This window comes from Oncorhynchus nerka, linkage group LG25 (genome assembly GCF_034236695.1).
Source record: "Oncorhynchus nerka isolate Pitt River linkage group LG25, Oner_Uvic_2.0, whole genome shotgun sequence".
NCBI classification, from domain to species: Eukaryota; Metazoa; Chordata; class Actinopteri; order Salmoniformes; family Salmonidae; genus Oncorhynchus; species Oncorhynchus nerka.
In genome coordinates, this window is record NC_088420.1 from 23592396 (window position 1) to 23617774 (window position 25379).

Here is a 25379-nt window from a genome sequence, read left to right on the forward strand (position 1 = left end):
CACTCCAATTTGCTTACCGCCCAAATAGGTCCACAGACGATGCAATCTCAACCACACTAAACACTGCCCTAGGTGGTAAGGGTAGGCAACAACACATCTGCTACACTGATCCTCAACACAGGGGCCCCTCAGGGGTGCGTGCTTAGTCCCCTCCTGTACTCCCTGTTCATCCACGACTGCATGGCCAAGCACAAATCCAACACCATCATTAAGTTTGCTGACGATACAACGGTGGTAGGCCTGGTCACCGACAACGATGAGACAGCCAAAAGGGAGGTCAGAGACCTGGCAGTGTGGTGCCAGGACAACAACCTCTCCCTTAACGTGAGCAAGACAAAGGAGATGATCGTGGACTACAGAAAAGGGAGGGCCGAACACACCCCCATTCACATCGACGGGGCTGTAGTTGAGCAGGTCGAGAGTTTCAAGTCCCTCTGGGTCCCCAGATCCTCAAAAGGTTCTACAGCTGCACCATCGAGAGCATCCTGACCGGTTGCATCACCCCCTGGTGATGGCATTCGACCGTAAGGTGCTACAGAGGGTAATGCGTACAGCCCAGTACATCACTGGGGCCAAGCTTCCTGCCATCCAGGACCTATATACTAGGTGGTGTCAGAGGAAGGCCCCAAAAATTGTCAAAGACTCCAGTCACTCAAGTCATAGACTGTTCTCTCTGCTACCGTACCGGATCACCAAGTCTGCTGAACAACTATTCAAATGGCCACCTGAACAATTTACATTGACCCCCCCCCTCTTTGTTTTTACACTGCTGCTTCTCACTGTTTATTATCGACGCATAGTCACTTTACCCTTACAAATGACCTCGACTAACCTTTACCCCCACACATTGACTCGGTACTGTTATTTTATTGTGTTACTTTTGATTTGATTTTTCATTTTAGTTAGTAAATATTTTCTTAACTAGTTGCTCCTACCCTCTACTTTTTTGAACATTTTGTTAAAAATCGCGCAACATTTCAGCGCCCTGCTACTCATGCCAGGAATATAGTACGTTCATATGGTTAGAATGTGTGTATAGGAAACCCTCGGACGTTTTTAAAACTGGTTAAATCACGACTGTGGCTATTACATAACGTGCGTTACATCGGAAAGCGCAGGAAAACCTGATCACAGAAAATGGAAATAAATATCCTTGCGCCACTTCCAGCAATTGTTAACAGTGAGCCGAATTAGATAAGACCGAGCATTCAACTCCCACACCATCCCCATGTAGTCGAGTATCTTGTGAATTTAATCCTCTTTGATTCTTGGTTGAACCGAAAGAGGGGCACGACGTACCTCCGGTCTCCGCCCAGATCATTCCGGAAGAGCTCTCTCCTGAAATTTTTTCCAAGACGACAGCTAATGATATGTACATCGCCTACGGATGAATTTTATCGCTTATTAACGTTTACTAATACCTAAAGTAGCATTACAAACGTATTTCGAAGTGTTTTGTGAAAGTTTATCGTCTACTTTTTGAATTTAAAAAAATGACGTTACGTTGTGAAATCGCTGTTTTTTTCGTTTATCACACAGTCTACATATAACGATATCTTGGCTTTATATGGCCCGATTTAATCGAAATAAAGACCCAATAGTGTTTATGGGACATCTAGGAGTGCCAACAAAGAAGATGGTGAAAGGTAATGACTGTTTTCTATTTTATTGTGCGGTTTGTGTAACGCCGAAATGCTAATTATTTTGTTTACGTCCCCTGCTGTGCTTTTCTGTTGTAGTGTATTGGTGCATGCTATCAGATAATAGCTTCTCATGCTGTCGCCGAAAAGCATTTTAAAAATCTGACTTGTTGCCTGGATTCACAACGAGTGTAGCTTTAATTTGATACCCTGCATGTGTATTTTAATGAACTTTTGAGTTTTAACTAATACTATTAGCATTTAGCGTAGCACATTTGCATTTCCAGAGCTCTAGTTGGGACGCAAGCGTCCCAGGTAGAGGTAAGAGGTTAACTCTATTTCTTGAACTGCATTCTTGCTTAATGGCTTGTAAGTAAGCATTTCACGGTAAGATCTACACCTGTTGTATTCGGAGCATTTGACAAATAAAACATTTTAAATTATTTGAAAGTGAGATTAGGATATAGGCCAATGACTAGATAAAGTATATTTTTGCTACTACTTTCAGCACTTTTAGTCTTGAAATCTTTGTTTATTTCCTACACTACCTTACTTGCTCTGTTTAGCACATGGCCTCAAGTGAATCCTTAAATAGATGGGTGGGGCTAAGACTTAAGAGGGTCTCGACAAAGAAGAGCTCCTCAGTAGGTGTACCAAAACATTTAAGGCCATTATCTCAAAAGTGTGGTTTCAAGTTGATCAACTTTCAAAGCTGAATTACTCACCCATTGTTCCTCAACTGCAGTGTATGATATATCCTTTTCAAGCTCTGAGTCTCTACTTTTATCCAATGTAAAAAAAAACACGATTTCAAATTTTGCTACATAGGAATGAATCGAGCCGGTCGGTCACATATACACACACACACCCCCACTCATGCACATACACAAACAGGAAAGAGACTGTGGTGAGATACATAGAGAGAGTGTGGAGGCGCCTCTCCCAATCCATCACTGTGTTTTAATGAGGCTTAACTCTCCCATTGTGGGAGTCAAGGGATCTACTGTTACCTTGTCTCCGTAGCTGAAGGCAGTTTTTGTTTTAATCATGCCATAAATTACACTTCCCGCCTGTGATGATACAAGAATGGTGCCAAATAGATGTGTGGGACTAAGGAAGGTAGGTGGGTAGGGGTTAGGTGTTGTCAATAGAGCTGGACGTTCCGGGCTTCACAAACATGCAAGAATGTACGTACGCACGCACACATACACAGACCAAGTGTGATTGCAGAGCCTATTCTGTCCCACACCATTTCATCCAATCACTTTGTGAAAATAAAGCTCATTAAACTATCACACAGTTACTCTGCACACTGTGAAGCATATGCTGCTTCTGCGGCTACTGCTGCGTTCCCAACTAAACACACATACACATACATACAGTACATGCAGGCACAGACATGCTAAGCCTAAGAAAAGCCTGTGCGAGCTCAGCCTAGGTGGTTGTTTTAAAGTGTGTCAGTTTATTAAATAAACACACTTGGAACAGCTAATTTTTTCACCTTTATTTAACCAGGTATGAGTCATGAAAGCCTACAGATGTTTCTAGCTCCTGCTGGAAGGAGAGAGAGAGGTCCGTGGTAGAGGAGTATTGTTTGGGAGATGTCAGGTGAGACAGGGAAGGAGAGAGAGAGGCCCGAGGTAGAGGAGTATTGTTTGGGAGATGTCAGGTGAGACAGGGAAGGAGAGAGAGAGGTCCGAGGTAGAGGAGTATTGTTTGGGAGATGTCAGGTGAGACAGGGAAGGAGAGAGAGAGGTCCGAGGTAGAGGAGTATTGTTTGGGAGATGTCAGGTGAGACAGGGAAGGAGAGAGAGAGGTCCGAGGTAGAGGAGTATTGTTTGGGAGATGTCAGGTGAGACAGGGAAGGAGAGAGAGAGGTCCGAGGTAGAGGAGTATTGTTTGGGAGATGTCAGGTGAGACAGGGAAGGAGAGAGTGAGGGAAGTGAAAGACAAAGGAGATGTGGGAGACAGATAATGAGAGAGAGTGGGAGAGGAGAGAGCAGGAGTGAGAGAGGATGACTTACAAAGAGAGAGAAAAGAATGGAAAAAGAGAGAGAGAGCGAGAGAGATGGAGAGCGAGGGAGAGGAGAGAGCAAGAGGGGGAAATTGAGCGAGGGAGTGAGGGATGATGAATTACAGGGAGAGAAAAGAAGGAGAAAGAGAAAGAGACAGTAGAGAAAAAAGAAAAAAGAAGGAAAAAGAGAGAGAGAGCGAGAGAGATGGAGAGCGAGGGAGAGGAGAGAGCAAGAGGGGGAAATTGAGCGAGGGAGTGAGGGATGATGAATTACAGAGAGAGAAAAGAAGGAGAAAGAGAAAGAGACAGTAGAGAAAAAAGAAAAGAAAAAGAAAAAAGAGAGACTGGGGCAATAGGAGGTTTTGGCTCAGTGATGGTCTCTCTGCTGTCTGAAATAGAGACAGAATGGTAACCTACGGCCATATTGATTCGGAGGCACAGACTCATTTGGAAAATCAGAATGGATTGCTTCTCCTTTAGGTCAGGGTTTATTTACTTACAGTATTTATCTTTGGCCCTGGCTGACAGGCAGAGAGGGACATCTCCCAGCCTTCAAATATTGAGGTCAGAAAAGTCATTTCAGAGAGAAAGCTACGGGTGACTTTTGCCTTTTAGTAAGTGTGGGAAAGGATGATAGGTATGGGTAATCTAAACTGCAGAAGGGCCATGATTCAAAATACCTGGTGATTCAAACATTTATTTTTCATCAAGTTTTTCCTCTGCTGTGGCTCTGTGGTTGACGAAGGATACAATAATCCACCACAGTAATCGATTAACTTAGGGATGGCCCCTTTTTTTCCTTTCATTTGAAAGGAAACACTTTAACGTTTGTGGAAATGTGAATTGAATTGAATGTAGGAGAATATAACACAATAGATCTGGTAGAAGAAAATACAAAGAAAAAACAACCAGTTTTTTTCTACCACCATCTTTGAAATGCAACAGAACGGTCCCAGTTCCAGCCATCACTCTGGTTGTAATTCCAATGGTGTCCACAAGATGACAGCAGTGCATGTGCAAAGTTTCAGACGGATAACTTGAAGTATAAGCTAGCTACATTACATTTAGTGTGACGTCACCAGGTACATTTGGGCAAATTGTCAAGGAGACATTCGCAATCATATTACATTTTTCTGCAAGAATATTGTCAAACCTGTATACCTGGACTTTGATTTAGATTTTCCAGTACTAGTAGTCATATTATAAGTTCAACATTTGCAAAACAACCAGTTTTCACAACTTCATAACTCTGAATATTCTTATAAGTTTTGTCCAAAAGGAAAAGGCATGCTGTCGTACAAGATTACGACATATAAGGGCTTCCAGATACTCCCGTAAAGCCCAGCACATTGGCTATCTATCTAGCTTTCTTTGACCCCGATTGATGCTTATTTGACAAAGTTAGTCGTTCAAGTGAAGACCGCCCGTGTCATCGCCGTGCCATGAAGGCGTCACTCTCTGACCAAATATGGTGTCCTATAGGATATACTACACGCTAATGATATAGTGAAGTCTGGTTACGTTCTAGGATCTCTGAGGAATACATATGAACGTGATTTGGCTGGTTGAAACAACGTTTAGGGTTAGATTTTCACAGATTTCTTTCTTTGCAAATTGAACGAGTGGAAATATCGATCGTGCATGCTATTTGGACGTTTTTAGGATGCCAAAAATGATTTTATTTAACAAAACAACACTTCATGTTATCTCTGGGACCCTTTGGTTGATAAATCAGAGCAAGATTTCAGAATGTAAGAGGTGAATTTATCAAACCTATTGCGGTGAAAAAATAGTTTTGTTGTTAGGAGCTCTCCTCAAACAATAGCATGGCATTTTTGGGCAGTAATAGCTACTGTAAATTGGACAGTGCAGTTATATTAACAATAATTAAAGCTTTCAGCCGTTATAAGACACTTATGTGTCTACATTTGTTGTTTCTCTAAAATCTGCGATCGTGACACAAAGGTGCTGCATGATTTACAACTATCCCTAAGACGTTTTTAAAACCAGCCTGGCTATTAAAATTCAGGGATTCTGACTTTGAAATTCAGCAACTGGTATTTCTCTATCAACCATATTAATGTTTAGAGTAGTATTTTTGTGACCCTCTAGACTCTAGGTAGGGGGAGTGGGGTAAATTGAGCAATTATTGACATTCAGCATCACTACGTCAAGGAAAATATAGTATTCTTTCTAACAAAGATATCTACATATATTTTAAGATGTTGGGTATTCCTGGAAATAATCAGAATGCTTCTTAACATAACAGAAAACATGGAGCACAGGGACAGGGTAAGTTGAGCCGAGTTAGGGTAAGTGGGTGATGGTTTCCTGTGACAGTGGGTGATGATGCTGGTAAGTTTAATTCATGGAATCGGGGTATCTCTGTTCAATATCAGAGGGGTTGGGTTAAATGCGGAAGACACATTTCGGTTGAATACATTCAGTTGTACAACTGACGAGATATGCCGCTTTCCATTCCCTTCCATTTCTAGTTTTCTGGGACAGGGATGTTGTTTTGATGTGCCAATTAATTGGCAAGTTCTCTGTTATTGAGGCTACTATGAAAATGATCCGCAAGAGTCTTGATATTTAGCAAACTCAGACTCCATGCCATCAGATAAGACCTTGTGTACTCTATCATAGCCTGCACAGGTACATGTTCGTTTTCTATTTGTCAATGTACCTCTTCAGTGTCATTCAGTCTTTTTTTTCATCCCTTGCTCAAGAGGGGCTATAACTCTGCTTGTTTTACATTTGTGTACACAGGGCATGATGACGTCTGCTCTGTAACAATAAACATGCATTCGCTTAGTTTAGGTAGAAGCATGAAACCTATAACACAACAAATCAAATCAAATGTTATTGGTCACATACACATATTTAGCAGATGTTATTGGTCACATACACATATTTAGCAGATGTTATTGGTCACATACACATATTTAACAGATGTTATTGGTCACATACACATATTTAGCAGATGATATTGGTCACATACACATATTTAGCAGATGTTATTGGTCACATACACATATTTAACAGATGTTATTGGTCACATACACATATTTAGCAGATGATATTGGTCACATACACATATTTAGCAGATGTTATTGGTCACATACACATATTTAGCAGATGTTATTGGTCACATACACATATTTAGCAGATGATATTGGTCACATACAAATATTTAGCAGATGGTCACATGCTATTGCCCCCCATCTATCTTCTGAGCTCGTGCTACTAGGTGACCTAAACTGGGACATGCTTAACACTCCGGCCATCCTACAATCTAAGCTTGATGCCCTCAATCTCACACAAATGATCAATGAACCTACCAGGTACAACCCCAAATCAGTAAACACTGGACCCTCATAGATGTCATCCTAACTAACTCACCCTCCAAATACACCTCTGCTGTTTTCAATCAAGATCTCAGCGATCACTGCCTCATTGCCTGCATCCGTAATGGGTCTGCGACCAAACGACCACCTCTCATCACTGTCAAACGCTCTGCGAGCAGGCCTTTCTAATCGACCTGGCCGGGGTATCCTGGAATGACATTGACCTCATCCCGTCAGTTGATGATGCCTGGCTATTCTTTAAAAGTGCCTTCCTCACCATCTTAAATAAGCATGCCCCTCTCAAAAAATGTAGAACTAGGAATAGATATAGTCCTTGGTTCACTCTGGCCCTGTCTGCCCTTGACCAGCACAAAAACATCCTGTGGCATTCTGCATTAGCATCGAATAGCCCCCGTGATATGCAACTTTTCAGGGAAGTTAGGAACAAATATACACAGGCAGTTAGAAAAGGCAAGCTTTTTCAAACAGAAATTTGCATCCTGTAGTACTAACTCAAAAAAGTTCTGGGACACTGCAAAAGTCCATGGAGAATAAGAGAAACTCCTCCCAGCTGCCCACTGCTCTGAGGCTAGGAAACACTGTCACCACCGATAAATCCACTATAATTGAGAATTTCAATAAGCATTTCTCTACGGCTGGCCATGCTATCCACATGGCTACCCCTACCCCGGTCAACTGCCCGGCACCCTCCACAGCAACCCGCTAAAGCCCCCACCATTTCTCCTTTACCCAAATCCATATAGCTGATGTTCTGAAAGAGCTGCAAAATCTGGACCCCTACAAATAAGCCGGGCTAGACAATCTGGACCCTCTCTTTCTAAAATTATCTGCCAAAATTGTTGCAACGCCTATTACTAGCCTGTTCAACCTATCTTTCGTATCGTCTGAGATTCCCAAAGATTGGAAAGCTGCCACGGTCATCCCCCTCTTCAAAGGGGGTGACACTCTAGACTCAAATTGCTACAGACCTATGTCTATCCTACCCTGTCTTTCTAAGGTCTTCGAAAGCCACGTTAACAAACCAATTACTGACCATTTCAAATCCCACCATACCTTCTCCGCTATGCAATCTGGTTTTAGAGCTGGTCATGGGTGCACCTCAGCCACGCTCAAGGTTCTAAACGACATCATAACCGCCATCGATAAGAGACATTACTGTGCAGCCGTATTCATCGACCTGGCCAAGGCTTTCGACTCTGTCAATCACAACATTCTTATTGGAAGACTCGACAGCCTTGGTTTCTCAAATGATTCCTATATCGCAATAAAGCATCCTTCACTCATGCTGCCAAACATACCCTCGTAAAACTGACTATCCTACCGATCCTCGACTTCGGTGATGTCATCTATAAAATAGCCTCCAACACTCTACTCAACAAACTGGATGCAGTCTATCACAGTGCCATCCGTTTTGTCCCCAAAGCCCCATACACTACCCACCATTGCGACCTGTACACTCTCGTTGGCTGGCCCTCGCTTCATACTCGTCGCCAAACCCACTGTCTACAGGTTATCTACAAGTCTCTGCTAGGTAAAGCCCCGCCTTATCTCAGCTCACTGGTCACCATAGCCACACCCACTCGTAGCACCCGCTCCAGCAGGTATATCTCACTGGTCACCCCCAAAGCCATTTCCTCCTTTGGTCGTCTTTCCTTCCAGTTCTCTGCTGCCCATGACTGGAACGAATTGCAAAAATCTCTGAAGCTGGAGACTCACATCTACCTCACTAGCTTTAAGCACCAGCTGTCAGAGCAGCTTACAGATCACTGCACCTGTACATAGTCCATCTGTAAACAGCCCATCTACCTACCTCATCCCCATACTGGTATTTATTTATTTTGTTCCTTTGCACCCCAGTATCTCTACCTGCATATTTTCAGTGTTTAATTGCTATATTGTAATTACTTCGCCACCATGGCCTATTTATTTCCGTAACTTACCTCATTTGCACTCACTGTATATAGACTTTTTGTTTTATTTTGTTCTACTGTATTATTGACTGTATGCTTTGTTTATTCCATGTGTAACTGTGTTGTTGTATGTGTCGAATTGCTACGCTTTATCTTGGCCAGGTCGCAGTTGCAAATGAGAACTTGTTCTCAACTAGCCTACCTGGTTAAATAAAGGTGAAATTTAAAAAATTAAAAAATAAAAACCAACACATATTTAGCAGATGTTTATTGCGGGTGTAGCGAAATGCTTGTCAAACATGTTGATAAAGTCATTAGACTTTGTGAAAAGCAGTTTTTCTTTGCCCTAATTTGCTTACCACTTTCCATGTGATATCGTCCTTCACAGACTCCAGGAAATGGTGACCCCTTCCTAAATATTTGGTCACATGATTAATTTAGGGTATGGTTACCTAGAAACAATGGGTGGCTCAACTAACCTTTTGGCTCAACTTAGCCCACTCTTCCCTTACTCATAGTAAATCTTTAGTATCATAAACACCACCATTTCCATAGTATCATTCTGGCTAAGGGGGCCACTGAATGTGAGAAACAAAAGCTAAAGAATCAACAGGGATTTCTTTCCTCTTATTTCCTCTCTCTTTCTCTCACATAATAATGCTCCAGTTATCACAGTATTATGCTCCAGTATTATCCTTCCATTATTTCTCCCTCATTCCCTTCCTCCCTCTTTCTCTCCTCCCTCTTTTACCGCCCCATCTTGTAAGCTACACAGGTTCTCTGGATAATTGGATTTCAACAGACAGTCCAAATGATGGCATGAAATAATTAGTGACAAAACTCTGATGCAATCTCCGGCATGTTGATCATCTAGCCAGCCTTGCTGTGGTCTCAGTGAGAGGTAGGTGGGTGGTGGGATAAAGTGGATCTTGTACAGGCTTATTCTGAACAAGCACACACTTGGTACACACACCACACAGTACCTACATTCTATAGAGAAGCAGGGAGGGAGGGATAGGTGGGTAGTAGAAGAGAGTGGAAGACTGGGACCAGAAATCAAAACTAACACACTGGCCCATTTTAGCAATTGAGACCCCCACACCATTTTTTCCTTAAGGCCCCCCAGTATTAGCCAGATACTTCTAATTTTGCATCCCCCCAAAAAAGTTAGGCAGTCCCACTAGTAAAAAAGGTACCAGCCCACCTGGCATTTACCTGAAATGTCAGATAGCCAGTCCGCACCAGATAGGCTTGCATTCTACAAGAGGATAACTAGCCTAAATTCTATGGAGATGCCATAGTGCAGTGTTTCCCAAACTCGGTCCTGAGGACAGCAAGGAGTGCACGTTTTGGGTTTTGCAACAGTACTACACAGCTGATTAAAATAATATAGTCATCATTAAGCATTTATTATTTAAATCAGCTATGTAGTGCTAGAGCAAAAAAACAAAATGTGCACCCCTTGGGGTCCCCAGGACAGAGTTTGTGAAACACTGCTATAGAGAATGATAGAGGCCTCTACTGGCCAAAAGGCAGAATTAGCATGGGTAGCACCATTGAGGGCTTCCACCATTTTAATGAAGTCAACTGTGTGAGACTTCCAACTTCATTGGCTAATCCCTCCTGGTGACACTGTTGGAGTCATGTCTAAATGGGTCCTCAGGAGGGATCAGCCAATCTTGAAGAAGAAAATAGACAACCTTACAATGTAGATAACCTCAATGGTGCTGCCCATGCTGTCACAGATGCTATAATGGCACAGATACAAATATGAGTCCTCTATTTATCTCTATGGGAAATGCAGCGTCCCCTTTGCTCTGGTTCTGTAGCACCTCTGCATAGATTATACTGCTCTGTTCCCCCCTGGAGGAATGAACAAAGAAGCTGCACATCTTCTTGACTCCAACTGTAGGACACTTTGATCAGCGAGGCATGTTTCACCAGTAATTGGCAGCCTTCAAATCATCTTACTGCTACTGTACCACACAGAGCCAAGATGGAGGCACGATGTGATATGCTCTGGCTGACTCACTGATTTGAATCTGAAAACCATTGCTCTGCTGTGCCGAAGCTACTCTGACAGCTCTTAAGGTTCCACTGACATTCCTACCGTAACCAGAAGTTCACATGGGAAGATTTTGATGGGCATACTGGATGGAGTTGTGTACACGCTCTTCATACTCTGCATCCTTACTTGCCAGGCATGCTACAGATAACATGGGATTTCACGCCAATAGGGAGCTGGGACATAATGATGTAACATTGGTTATTCCATTTAAATTATGAAAGTGCTGTTATAATTCACTGCCCTAACTTCTTTCTTTCCTCGGCAGTTCTTTCCACTTTTGTAAGTCTAAAGGATTTATGTTATACTGTGTAACAGATGACCATGAAAAATGAGGATCGGCAGTGAAGTTGCTATTCATCTGTATTGAAATACCACAGCGTAGAATTAAACTGGATTTAAAAGGCAATGAATATATAGCAACGGAATGAGTTAGTCTCAATTCTACCTAAATTACAACATTTGCCAGTAAGGCCTGACTGTAAATTGAATAACATTTCAAAGACTTTACTTTATTCCTGAGAATGTGTCTAGAGAGAAAGGGCCTTGATTATTCCACTGCACTCCATAAGTGAATATTGGCTTCATGAGCCAGTGCTACCAAATTACATCTTTGGAAATGTATTTGTTTGAATGATTTTGGCATTTTATAAGATTAAAGCAGCGAGCAACCCAGAAATAAGCTTGGTTTTTGGATCGATAGAGCATTGAGTTACAAATATATTAATGCTCCACAAAACATTGAAACTCATATAGCTCGTAAGAATTGAAACGTGAAACAAACAAGCAATCGACAGATTGTTTTTCTGCAGTTCTACATTTTTTATGTGACACCTACATTTTCATGTATTCCATTTGGCCTTGACGTTATCGAAAAGGTTCTCGTTCTCAATGACTTACTGAATCTAGGTGAAATATTAAATTGCATACCACTGCATTGTTATGGCATACCCATAGTGTTTGAATAGTTGAGTGTTATTGTTATTGAAATTGCTGCAGCTCTATATAATCCCATTAGCGAGTGGTGTAGTGACAGTGGTGTCAACACCTGTGGTGTAGCTAATCAAATGGCTTCCTGGACTATTACACTGCTGCTACTCACTGTTTATTATCTATGCATAGTCACTTTACCCCTACCTACATGTACATTACCTCAATTAAGTCAACTAACCTGTACCACAGCACATTGACTCGATACCGGTACACCCGGTATCCTCGTTATAGCCTCGTTATTGTTATTTTATTCTTGCTCTTTCATTTTTTTACTTTTGTTAATTCAGTAAATATTTTTCTTAACTCTTATTTTTATTAAAAATGCATTGTTGGTTAACGGTTTGAAAGTAAGCACTTCAGGGTAAGGTCTACAACTGTTTTATTCAGTGCAAGTGAAAAATACAATTTGATTTGATTTGAATAATGGTGCCTGGAGAAGTGGGTATACTCTAATTTTGCAGTACGGTGAAAATTGCAGTATGGTGAAGAAACGGCCTGGTGAAGGAACGGCCTGGTGAAGGAACGGCCTGGTGAAGAAACGGCCTGGTGAAGAAACGGCCTGGTGAAGGAACGGCCTGGTGAAGGAACGGCCTGGTGAAGGAACGGCCTGGTGAAGAAACGGCCTGGTGAAGGAACGGCCTGGTGAAGGAACGGCCTGGTGAAGGAACGGCCTGGTGAAGGAACGGCCTGGTGAAGAAACGGACTGGTGAAGAAACGGCCTGGTGAAGGAACGGCCTGGTGAAGGAACGGCCTGGTGAAGGAACGGCCTGGTGAAGAAACGGCCTGGTGAAGGAACGGCCTGGTGAAGGAACGGCCTGGTGAAAAGTTATATGCGAAACAGTGACCAAAAATGATAAATCCCATACTGGTCTTTCCCAGTCAGGCCAACCCAAGCTGTACTGTGTGTTATACGTGTTATTTCTTACATTAGTACCCCAGGTAATCTTAGGTTTCATTACATACAGTCGAGAAGAACTACTGAATATAAGATCAGCGTCAACTCACCATCAGTACGACCAAGAATATGTTTTTCGCGACGCGGATCCTGTGTTCTGCCTTACAAACAGGACAACGAAATGGATTCCATGCAGCGACCCAAAAAAACGACTCCGAAAAAGAGGGAAACGAGGCGGTCTTCTGGTCAGACTCCGGAGACGGGCACACCGTGCACCACTCCCTAGCATTCTTCTTGCCAATGTCCAGTCTCTTGACAACAAGGTTGATGAAATCCGAGCAAGGGTAGCATTCCAGAGAGACATCAGAGACTGTAACGTTCTTTGCTTCACGGAAACATGGCTCACTGGAGAGACGCTATCCGAGGCGGTGCAGCCGACGGGTTTCTCCACGCATCGCGCCGACAGAAATAAACATCTTTCTGGTAAGAAGAGGGGCGGGGGCGTATGCCTCATGACTAACGAGACATGGTGTGATGAAAGAAACATACAGGAACTCAAATCCTTCTGTTCACCTGATTTAGAATTCCTCACAATCAAATGTAGACCGCATTATCTTCCAAGAGAATTCTCTTCGATTATAATAACAGCCGTATATATCCCCCCCCAAGCAGACACATCGATGGCTCTGAACGAACTTTATTTAACTCTTTGCAAACTGGAAAGCATTTATCCGGAGGCTGCATTCATTGTAGCTGGGGATTTTAACAAGGCTAATCTGAAAACAAAACTCCCTAAATTTTATCAGCATATCGATTGCGCAACCAGGGGTGGTAAAACCTTGGATCATTGTTACTCTAACTTCCGCGACGCATATAAGGACCTGCCCCGCCCCCCTTTCGGAAAAGCTGACCACGACTCCATTTTGTTGATCCCTGCCTACAGACAGAAACTAAAACAAGAGGCTCCCACGCTGAGGTCTGTCCAACGCTGGTCCGACCAAGCTGACTCCACACTCCAAGACTGCTTCCATCACGTGGACTGGGATATGTTTCGTATTGCGTCAGATAACAATATTGACGAATACGCTGATTCGGTGTGCGAGTTCATTAGAACGTGCGTTGAAGATGTCGTTCCCATAGCAACGATTAAAACATTCCCTAACCAGAAACCGTGGATTGATGGCAGCATTCGCGTGAAACTGAAAGCGCGAACCACTGCTTTTAATCAGGGCAAGGTGTCTGGTAACATGACCGAATACAAACAGTGCAGCTATTCCCTCCGCAAGGCTATCAAACAAGCTAAGCGTCAGTACAGAGACAAAGTAGAATCTCAATTCAACGGCTCAGACACAAGAGGCATGTGGCAGGATCTACAGTCAATCACGGACTACAAGAAGAAATCCAGCCCAGTCACGGACCAGGATGTCTTGCTCCCAGGCAGACTAAATAACTTTTTTGCCCGCTTTGAGGACAATACAGTGCCACTGACACAGCCTGCAACGAAAACATGCGGTCTCTCCTTCACTGCAGCCGAGGTGAGTAAGACATTTAAACGTGTTAACCCTCGCAAGGCTGCAGGCCCAGACGGCATCCCCAGCCGCGCCCTCAGAGCATGCGCAGACCAGCTGGCCGGTGTGTTTACGGACATATTCAATCAATCCCTATGTTCCCACATGCTTCAAGAGGGCCACCATTGTTCCTGTTCCCAAGAAAGCTAAGGTAACTGAGCTAAACGACTACCGCCCCGTAGCACTCACTTCCATCATCATGAAGTGCTTTGAGAGACTAGTCAAGGACCATATCACCTCCACCCTACCTGACACCCTAGACCCACTCCAATTTGCTTACCGCCCAAATAGGTCCACAGACGATGCAATCTCAACCACACTGCACACTGCCCTAACCCATCTGGACAAGAGGAATACCTATGTGAGAATGCTGTTCATCGACTACAGCTCGGCATTCAACACCATAGTACCCTCCAAGCTCGTCATCAAGCTCGAGACCCTGGGTCTCGACCCCGCCCTGTGCAACTGGGTACTGGACTTCCTGACGGGCCGCCCCCAGGTGGTGAGGGTAGGCAACAACATCTCCTCCCCGCTGATCCTCAACACTGGGGCCCCACAAGGGTGCGTTCTGAGCCCTCTCCTGTACTCCCTGTTCACCCACGACTGCGTGGCCATGCACGCCTCCAACTCAATCATCAAGTTTGCGGACGACACAACAGTGGTAGGCTTGATTACCAACAACGACGAGACGGCCTACAGGGAGGAGGTGAGGGCCCTCGGAGTGTGGTGTCAGGAAAATAACCTCACACTCAACGTCAACAAAACTAAGGAGATGATTGTGGACTTCAGGAAACAGCAGAGGGAACACCCCCCTATCCACATCGATGGAACAGTAGTGGAGAGGGTAGCAAGTTTTAAGTTCCTCGGCATACACATCACAGACAAACTGAATTGGTCCACTCACACAGACAGCATCGTGAAGAAGGCGCAGCAGCGCCTCTTCAACCTCAGGAGGCTGAAGAAATTCGGCTTATCACCAAAAGCACTCACAAACTTCTACAGATGCACAACCGAGAGCATCCTGGCGGGCTGTATCACCGCCTGGTACGGCAACTACACCACCCGATGTTACAGGAAGGCCATAAAGATCATCAAGGACATCAACCACCCGAGCCACTGCCTGTTCACCCCGCTATCATCCAGAAGGCGAGGTCAGTACAGGTGCATCAAAGCTGGGACCGAGAGACTGAAAAACAGCTTCTATCTCAAGGCCATCAGACTGTTAAACAGCCACCACTAACATTGAGTGGCTGCTGCTAACACACTGACACTGACTCAACTCCAGCCACTTTAATAATGGGAATTGATGGGAAATGATGTAAATATATCACTAGCCACTTTAAACAATGCTACCTTATATAATGTTACTTACCCTACATGATTCATCTCATATGCATACGTATATACTGTACTCTATATCATCGACTGCATCCTTATGTAATACATGTATCACTAGCCACTTTAACTATGCCACTTTGTTTACATACTCATCTCATATGTATATACTGTACTCGATACCATCTACTGTATCTTGCCTATGCTGCCCTGTACCATCACTCATTCATATATCCTTATGTACATATTCTTTATCCCCTTACACTGTGTATAAGACAGTAGTTTTGGAATTGTTAGTTAGATTACTTGTTGGTTATTACTGCATTGTCGGAACTAGAAGCATAAGCATTTCGCTACACTCGCATTAACATCTGCTAACCATGTGTATGTGACAAATAAAATGTGATTTGATTAGATTTTTGATTTTACTGTGCAAGTAGGCTAATAGTAGGCATTCTATTGAAACAGATGCATGTGGCTGTCAACTGAGTCAGAAATTCACAGGTTTCAGATTTTTCCTTTTTTGGGGGGAGGGGGGTTTCGCTCTCAAAGTTACACTTAGAAAAACCACAAAATTGGATGTTCTAAGTCCATAACAATGCTTAAACCACATCAGGAGACCACTTTGTAGGTTTGGAAGAAATCTACTTCTATTTTTGAGTGTAGTTACCCTTTACTTCAAGTGCACAGGCACCTCACACTGTTGTTTGGTTAGCGATGTAGCATATGAGATGGAGTTGGCAAAACAAATGGCCACTGGGTTGATGTAAATAATCATGATATTTTGCCAGGTAGACATAGGCTACTTTGTAGGTAAACATTTAATTGAGATGGTTTTTGTGAAAGCCTTTTAATCTACCAGAAGATGGTTAAGTCTATCATTAGCATCACTATATATTTCCTGTTCCTTAATTGTTTGAAACCTGGACATTTTACATCACATTATGAGGCATGTCTTCAAAGTAGCCTATAGACAAAATCCCACCATAGAATGCGAAGGCAAATATTTGATAGACTTCCTTATATACACTCGGGACTTTGACTCTCTATTGGTTATACGGACTCTTGGCCTCCCATCCTTTTCTAACCACCTCTCCCCGGCTTTGTATTCATGTTACCTGATGAAATTGCTGTACAGTACGATCTTGTTGCCATCTGATGCACATTCAAATTCCATAAAACATCAACACTGCAGAGCTCTCCCTGTCCGCTGCCATGGCCTGAGTACAGGCACATTTCCAGATATCATCAGCAGTAATACTGCTGATGATATCTGGAAATGTGCCTGTACTGTTGCTAGCCCCAATTCTGACTGGTGCTCTGATATCTGCTTCACTGATTTCTGCTCTCGTAAAAGCCTGGGTTTTCAGCACGTTTACACTAGAAGCTTATTACCTAAAATGGATCAATTGAAAGTGTGGGTTCACAGTTCCAATCCAGATGTGCTGGTCATTACTGAGAAATGGTTAAGAAAGAGTGTTTTGAACACTGATGTTAACCTTTCTGGTTATAACCTTTATTTTTTTGCAAAACAGATCTTCCAAAGGTGGTGGAGTGGCAATCTTTACCAAGGAACACCTTCAATGCTCTCTTGTCTCCACCAAGTCTGTTGCCAAACAATTTGATTTTCTGGTTTTAAGCATTAAACTTTCAAATATTTCTTTGTTGACTGTTGCTGGGTGTTATCGTCCACCATCCACACCGGCCTGTACCCTAAATGCCCTAGGCTCTCTCCTGGCCCCTTACACTCTGAATTTGTCCTGCTAGGTGACTTAAACTGGGACATGCTTGTGGTGTCTCTCTTGTCATGATGTGTGTTTAGTCCTATATTTCTATTTCCAATCCCAGCCCCCGTCCCCGCAGGAGGCCTTTTACCTTTTGGTAGGCCACCATTGTAAATGGATGGTTAAATAAAGGTTAAATAAGAAAAAATATGCGTTCTCCTGTTCCATTGGTTTTCTTTCAACTTGATTTTATTGTCTAGCATCCAAAGGCATTATCCTAGTCATATTAGCAACCCATGATAGTTGTTGCATCTTCAGATCTGCCTTCTTTCATAATTTCTTTGCGCATTTTAGAACTGGTGTTTTCCCGCAAATTGTACTTTGGAACATTCACAAAATGAAGAAATAATAGTTCATCAACATTGTAAGCTAAACATTCTGTTCTAAACATTCTGTTCTGTTCCAACAGCCTTATTGAATTGATATGGTATATACCTCCACTACACTACTTTAATACACATAGTGGGGATTAAGAAGTGAGTATACACAATGTCCACTGAAAAATAAGTGGAGCTGTTTGGAGTAGCAGCTAGCCTAGCTGCTACAGTAGCTAGCTGCCTATCAAACTAGTAGGGTTTTCCCGGGCTTGTGGCTGTCTAGATCCCTGCTGTTTGTTGTTGTTGTTTTCAATCTTCCCTGCGACCTGCCTATCTGGAACTGTGAGGAGTAACAGCGTAACCTACGTTGCTACCATTACAAAGACCAAAGCCGGCAGGACTTCCATTGAGGACAGTGTTGTCTCTCTATCACAGGTGAAGGATCTTTTAAACAAACAAAAATAATTCTACCAGCAGTTGTTACAACAACAACAAAATAGCTTCAAGTGTTTTGTCCAAATACTGGTGGAGACAAGTAATAAAAGAATGGACCAGAGAGGTCCAGGACCTGAAGAACAGTTTTCAGTACTCCCAGGGTCAGATCGATGAGTTTAAACAGGAGAACGGCAAGATGACAGCAATCTGTAAGTCATTGAGAGAGGACATCAGTTCGCTTTGTAAATCCATGATAAAAACAACGGAGAAATCAGACTATCTCAAGGGACAATCAAGGCAAAACAACATGGTTGTGGACGGAATTTCAGAATATCCACGAGACCTGGATGGAGTGAGGGGGAGTGAGGGAAATTATCTAGGAAAAACTGAAGATGGAACACAGGAAGATTGAGGTGGAGCGTGCCCACAGGACTGGAAAACCTACCACCGGCCCAGGTGAGAGGCCCAGGCCAATAGTGGTCAAGTTCCTGAGTTTCAAGGACAAGGTATCTGTTCGGGAAAGAGCCAAGAACTTGAAAGGAACGTATATCTTCCTCAACAAGGACTATCCTGAACCTGTGTGCCAGAAGAGGAAAAAGCTTACCCCAGCCATGAAAGCTGCCAGAGTGATTGTGGACATTGCTTACATCCGCTATGACAGGCTTATTGTCCGCCCTCCCTCCCAAAAGTCTGGAAGGGATGAGAGTCCTGCCTATGGGTTCGTAGCTTCAACCCCGCACACACACACACACTTACACACACACACAAACAGATTACCAGACAGCTGAATGTATACAGTCGAAGTCAGAAGTTAACATACACTTAGGGTGGAGTCATTAAAACTAATTTTTCAACCACTCCAAAAATGTCTTGTTAACATACTATAGATTTGGCAAGTCAGTTAGGACATCTACTTTGTGCATGAGTCATTTTTCCAACAATTGTTGACAGACAGATTATTTCACTTATAATTTACTGTATCACAATTCCAGTGGGTCAGAAGTTGACATACACTAAGTTGACTGTGCCTTTAAATAGCTTGGAAAATTCCAGAAAATTATGTCATGGCTTTAGAAGCTTCTGATAGGCTAATTGACATCATTTGAGTCAATTGGAGGTGTACCTGTGGATGTATTTCAATGCCTACCTTCAACCTCAGTGCCTCTTTGCTTGACATCATGGGAAAATTAACAGAAATCAGCCAAGACCTCATAAATAAATGTAGACCACCACAAGTCTGGTTCATCCTTGGGAGCAATTTCCAAACGCCTGAAGGTACCATGTTCATCTGTACAAACAATAGTACGCAAGTATAAACACCACAGGACCACGCAGCCGTCATACCGCTCAGGAAGGAGATGCATTCTGTCTCCTAGAGATGAACGTACTCTGTTGTGAAAAGTGCAAATCAATCCGAGAACAACAAATCAAATCAAATTGTATTGGTCACATACACATGGTTAGCAGATGTTAATGTGAGTGTAGCGAAATGCTTGTGCTTCTTGTTCCGACCATGCAGTAATATCTAATAAGTAATCTAACAACAGCTATCTTATACACACAAGTGTAAAGGAATGAATAAGAATATGAGCGATGGCCGAACGGCATAGGCATAGGCAAGATGCAGTAGATGGTATAGAATACAGTATATACATATGAGATGAGTAATGTAGGGTATGTAAACATTATATAAAGTGGCATTGTTTAAAGTGACTAGTGATACATTTATTACATCCAATTTTTCGCGCATTCGATATGCTGATAAAATTTAGGGAGCCTTGTTTTCAGAGTAGCCTTGTTTAACCTCTTACTCCTACCCGACACGCAGGCGTCCCATCTAGACATCTGGAAATGCAAATGCACTACGCTAAATGCTAATAGCACTCGTTAAAACTCAAACGTTCATTAAAATACACATGCAGGGTACTGAATTAAAGCTACACTCGTTGTGAATCCAGCCAACAAGTCAGATTTTTTAAATGCTTTTCGGCGAAAGCATGAGAAGCTATTATCTGATAGCATGTAACACCCCAAAAGACCCGCAGGGGACGTAAACAAAATAATTAGCATAGTCGGCGCTACACAAAACGCACAAATAAAATATAAAACATTCATTACCTTTGACCATCTTCTTTGTTGGCACTCCTAGATGTCCCATAAACATCACTATTGGGTCTTTTTTTCCGATTAAATCGGTCCATATATAGCCTAGATATCGATCTATGAAGACTGTGTGATCAAGGAAAAAAATAGCATTTTATAACGTAACGTCATTTTTTTAAATTCAAAAAGTCGACGATAAACTTTCACAAAACACTTCGAAATACTTTTGTAATGCAACTTTAGGTATTAGTAAACGTTAATAATCGATCAAATTGATCACGAGGCGATGTATATTCTATAGCTGTACGTCTGGAAATAATGTCCGGGTAAATCTCAACCAAAATATCCGGTCGGAGACCGGAAGAAATGCGCTGCCTCGTGTCCGTTTGACCAAGAAACAAATCCTAGGCAAATGACAAGACTGTGTGGAAGCTGTAGGTATTGCAACCTCGGCCCCATTTAATGTGGTTCACATTCAACAATGGGTTCAAGTGGCGCATGGATATATTTTCCCATTTTCAGTGATCAGATTTTCCTGCGTTTTTCGATGAAACGTTCTGTTATAGTCACAGCCGTGATTTAACCAGTTTTATAAACGTCTGAGTGTTTTCTATCCACACATACTAATCATATGCATATACTATATTCCTGGCATGAGTAGCAGGGCGCTGAAATGTTGCGCGATTTTTAACAGAATGTTCGAAAAAGTAGGGGGTCGACTTAAGAGGTTAAAACCCAGCTACAATAAATGCAGCCTCAGGATATGTGGTTTCCAGTTTACATAGAGTCCAATGAAGTTCTTTCAGGGCTGTCGAGGTGTCTGCTTGGGAGGGGATTTACATGACTGTGATTTTAATCGAGGAGAATTCTCTTGGTAGATAATGCGGTCGGCATTTGATTGTAAGGAATTCTAGGTCAGGTGAACAAAATAACTTTAGTTCCTGTGTGTTATGATCACACCACAACTCGTTAATCACAAGGCATACATCCCCGCCCTTCTTCTTACCAGAGAGATGTTTGTTTCTGTCGGCGCGGTGCTTGAAGAAACCTGCTGGCGGTACCCACTCTGATAACATATCCCGAGTGAGCCATGTTTCTGTGAAACATAGAATGTTACAATCTCTGATGTCTCTCTGGAAGGCAACCCTTGCTCAGATTTTGTCTACCTTGTCAAGAGACTGGACATTGGCTAATAGTAAACTCGGGAGCGGTGGGCGATGTGCCCATCTACGGAGTCTGACCAGAAGACCACTCAGTCTGCCCTTTCTGCGGCGCCTTTGTTTTGGTTCGTGTGCTGGGATCCGATCCATTGCCCAGAGGATCCTCTTGGATAAAGTCGTATTCCTGGTCGTAATGTTGAGGACCTTGTGAAGATCCTGGAGGAAATGGGTACAAAAGTATCTATATCCACAGTAAAACAAGTCCTATATCGACATAACCTGAAAAGCCGCTCAGCAAGAAAGAAGCCACTGCTGCAAAACCGTCATAAAAAAGTCAGACTACGGTTTGCAACTGCACATGGGGACAAAGATTGTACTTTTTGGAGAAATGTCCGTCGTTATGTTTGGAGGAAAAAGGGGGACGCTTGCAAGCCGAAGAACACTATCCCAACCGTGAAGCACGGGGTGGCAGCATCATGTTGTGGGGGTGCTTTGCTGCAGGAGGGACTGGTGCACTTCACAAAATAGATGGCATCCTGAGGAAGGAGAATTATGTGGATATTTTTAAGCCACATCTCAAGACATCGGTCAGGAAGTTAACCTCTTGGAACACTAGGGGCAGTATTTCATTTTTGGATGAAAAAACGTTCCCGTTTTAAACAAGATATTTTGTCACGAAAAGATGCTCGACTATGCAGATAATTGACAGCTTTGGAAAGAAAACACTCCGACGTTTCCAAAACTGCAAAGATATTATCTGTGAGTGCCACAGAACTGATGCTACAGGCGAAACCAAGATTAAACTTCAAACAGGAAATGAGCAAAAATTTTTGAGGCGATGTTTTCCATTGTCTCCTTATATGGCTGTGAATGCGCCCTGAACAAGCCTACGCGTTCTGCCGTTTCCCCAAGGTGTCTGCAGCATTGTGACGTGTTTGTAGGCATATCATTGGAAGATTGGCCATAAGAGACTAAATTTACCAGGTGTCCGCCCGGTGTCCTTTGTCGAAATTGGTGCGTAATCTTCAGCTGCACGCATTCATCCATGTGATTCAGAGGAGAGAGGAGACTTCCACGAACGATATATCATCGAAGAGATATGTGAAAAACACCTTGAGGATTGATTCTAAACAACGTTTACCATGTTTCAGTCGATACATGAGTTTGCCGTTTTGATGACTGAATTTTCGTTTTTTTTTGGTAGCCAAACGTGACGAACAAAACGGAGCGATTTCTCCTACACAAAGAATCTTTCAGGAAAAACTGAACATTTGCTATCTAACTGAGAGTCTCCTCATTGAAAACATCCGAAGTTCTTCAAAGGTAAATTATTTTATTTGAATGCTTTTCTTGTTTTTGTGAAAATGTTTCCCGCTGAATGCTAACGCTAAATGCTACGCTAGCTATCAATACTGTTACACAAATGCTTGTTTTGCTATGGTTGAAAAGCATATTTTGAAAATCTGAGATGACAGTGTTAACAAAAGGCTAAGCTTGAGAGCTAATATATTTATTTCATTTCATTTGCGATTTTCATGAATAGTTAACGTGGTGTGGGGGCTGTGCTTTGGCAAAGTGGGTGGGGTTATATCCTTCCTGTTTGGCCCTGTCCGGGGGTGTCCTCGGATGGGGCCACAGTGTCTCCTGACCCCTCCTGTCTCAGCCTCCAGTATTTATGCTGCAGTAGTTTATGTGTCGGGGGGCTGGGGTCAGTTTGTTATATCTGGAGTACTTCTCCTGTCCTATTCGGTGTCCTGTGTGAATCTAAGTGTGCGTTCTCTAATTCTCTCCTTCTCTCTTTCTTTCTCTCTCTCGGAGGACCTGAGCCCTAGGACCATGCCCCAGGACTACCTGACATGATGACTCCTTGCTGTCCCCAGTCCACCTGGCCATGCTGCTGTTCCAGTTTCAACTGACCTGAGCCCTAGGACCATGCCCCAGGACTACCTGACATGATGACTCCTTGCTGTCCCCAGTCCACCTGGCCATGCTGCTGCTCCAGTTTCAACTTCCACCTGACTGTGCTGCTGCTCCAGTTTCAACTGTTCTGCCTTATTATTATTCGACCATGCTGGTCATTTATGGACATTTGAACATCTTGGCCATGTTCTGTTATAATCTCCACCCGGCACAGCCAGAAGAGGACTGGCCACCCCACATAGCCTGGTTCCTCTCTAGGTTTCTTCCTAGGTTTTGGCCTTTCTAGGGAGTTTTTCCTAGCCACCGTGCTTCTACACCTGCATTGCTTGCTGTTTGGGGTTTTAGGCTGGGTTTCTGTACAGCACTTTGAGATATCAGCCGATGTACGAAGGGCTATATAAATACATTTGATTTGATTTGATTTAACGTTGTGTTATGCTAATGAGCTTGTGGGATAATTACACTCCTGGATACAGGTTTTTTTCGTAGCTAAACGTGATGAACAAAACGGAGCGATTTGTCCTAAACAAATAATCTTTCAGGAAAAACTGAACATTTGCTATCTAACTGAGAGTCTCCTCATTGAAAACATCTGAAGTTCTTCAAAGGTAAATGATTTTATTTGAATGCTTTTCTTGTTTTTGTGAAAATGTTTCCCGCTGAATGCTAACGCTAAATGCTACGCTAGCTATCAATACTGTTACACAAATGCTTGTTTTGCTATGGTTGAAAAGCATATTTTGAAAATCTGAGATGACAGTGTTGTTAACAAAAGGCTAAGCTTGAGAGCTAATATATTTATTTCATTTCATTTGCGATTTTCATGAATAGTTAACGTTGCGTTATGGTAATGAGCTTGAGGCTGTATTCACGATCCCGGATCCGGGATGGCTAGAATCAAGAGGTTAAAGCTTGGTCGCAAATGGGTCTTCCAAACAGACAATGACCCCAAGCATACTTCCAAAGTTGTGGCAAAATGGCTTAAGGACTAAAAAGTCAAGGTATTGGAGTGGCCATCAGAAAGCCCTGACCTCAATCCTATAGAAAATGTGTGGGCAGAAATGAAGAAGTGTGTGCGAGCAAGGAGGTCTACAAACCTGATTCAGTTACACCAGCTCTGTCAGGAAGAATGGGCCAAAATTCACCCAACTTATTGTGGGAAGCTTGTGGAAGGCTACCCAAAACGTTTGACCCAAATTAAACAATTTAAAGGCAATGCAACCAAATACTAATTGAGTGTATGTGACCTTCTGACCCACTGGGAATGTGATGAAACAAATCAAAGCTGAAATTAATAATTCTCTCCACAATTATTCTGACATTACATATTCTTAAAATCCTAACTGACCTAGAAGGGATCCTAACTGACCTAGAAGGGAATTTTTACTAGGATTAAATGTCACAAATTGTTAAAAACAGAGTTTAAATGTAGGTGTATGCAAACTTCTGACTTTACCAGTATATTGTTTCTCTTGCTTTGTTTGCTTTTTTCCATATTATGTCTAATTATGATAAGCTTCCCTGGAAAGGGTGAAAATAATCCATAATAATATATGTGTTCTGAGATAGTTGCAGTAGCAATACAAGGATATAACATCTATAGATGAGACAGGAAGGCTTATGGGGGAGGTGTTGCTGTATATATTCAGAGCCATATCCCTGTAATGCTTAGAGAGGATCTTATGTCTAGTGTTATTGAAGTGTTGTGGTTACAGGACTCTCGGCATATCTAAAGCCTTTTCTTTTGGAGTGTTGCTATAGGGCACCAAGTGCTAACAGTCAGTATCTAAATAATTTGTGTGAAATGCTTGATAGTGTATGTGATGTAAACGGAGAGGTCTACTTTCTTGGGGACCTGAATATTGACTGGTT